This window comes from Octopus bimaculoides, chromosome 20 (assembly GCF_001194135.2).
Source record: "Octopus bimaculoides isolate UCB-OBI-ISO-001 chromosome 20, ASM119413v2, whole genome shotgun sequence".
NCBI lineage: Eukaryota > Metazoa > Mollusca > Cephalopoda > Octopoda > Octopodidae > Octopus > Octopus bimaculoides.
The window spans coordinates 44,464,403-44,465,210 of record NC_069000.1 but is presented as its reverse complement, the minus strand read 5'-3'; the positions used below and the strand labels follow the sequence as shown (position 1 = coordinate 44,465,210).

Here is an 808-nt window from a genome sequence, read left to right as displayed (position 1 = left end):
CCTATCGCGGGAGGTTTTGGAACGTAACACTCGCAATAGTCGAGGGATTTCTGTAATATAAACTGCGATTCTTGATTACCAATTTCGAAAATTTCATTTCTCGCTCCATCCTAATATATATGTGTGTGTGTATGTGGCACGAATGAACAATTGTGACGATCTCTTCACATGAAACCATTGGTAGCCTTGTTAACCCACGAATAGAAATACGATGTTGTGCACCTATTCTCACTATTCGATACCAACGCGTATGTGTATGTGTTCGTGTTCGTGTGTGTGTGTGTGTGTGTGTGTGATGGCAGCAAGTCGATTTCGAGTATCGCCGTCGTTCCATTGTTCTCTTAAAACATGAACAGCACAGATGTGATTTTTAAATCGTGCTAGAAACTTACACTCTTTTGTTCAGATGTAGCAATAGTGCTATAATATTGTTTTGGTGAACCTTCATATAACGTTTCAGTCTGCCTCCTGGCGTACATTCCGATGTCAGCCATGTATTAATAACATGGCTGTAATGTAGTGTTAATAGTTTTCCTTCAATATTTTTTCTTCGAAGGAAATACGTTTGAGTTAAAATTTTTACAAGTTTTGGGCGAAATTCATTCCCATATAAATACATGCATGTGTGTGTATGCGTGTGTGTGCATGACTGTGTATATAGTATATACATTATATATGAGTGTACGTATGTTTTCATGTATAGATGAGTTATGTGCTATATAAGTATATATATATATTCTTTCTTTCTTTCTCTCTCTCTCTCTGTATATATATATATATATAATATATATATATAATATATATATAT

General features: G+C 34.9%; 1 protein-coding gene across 3 annotated transcripts in view; it reads left to right on the top strand.

Annotated features, from left to right (window-relative positions):
- Positions 1–808, top strand: part of LOC106870178 (netrin receptor UNC5B-a) — a 48,827-nt gene that overhangs the window by 46,865 nt on the left and 1,154 nt on the right. The gene's annotated exons all lie outside the window — the stretch shown is intronic.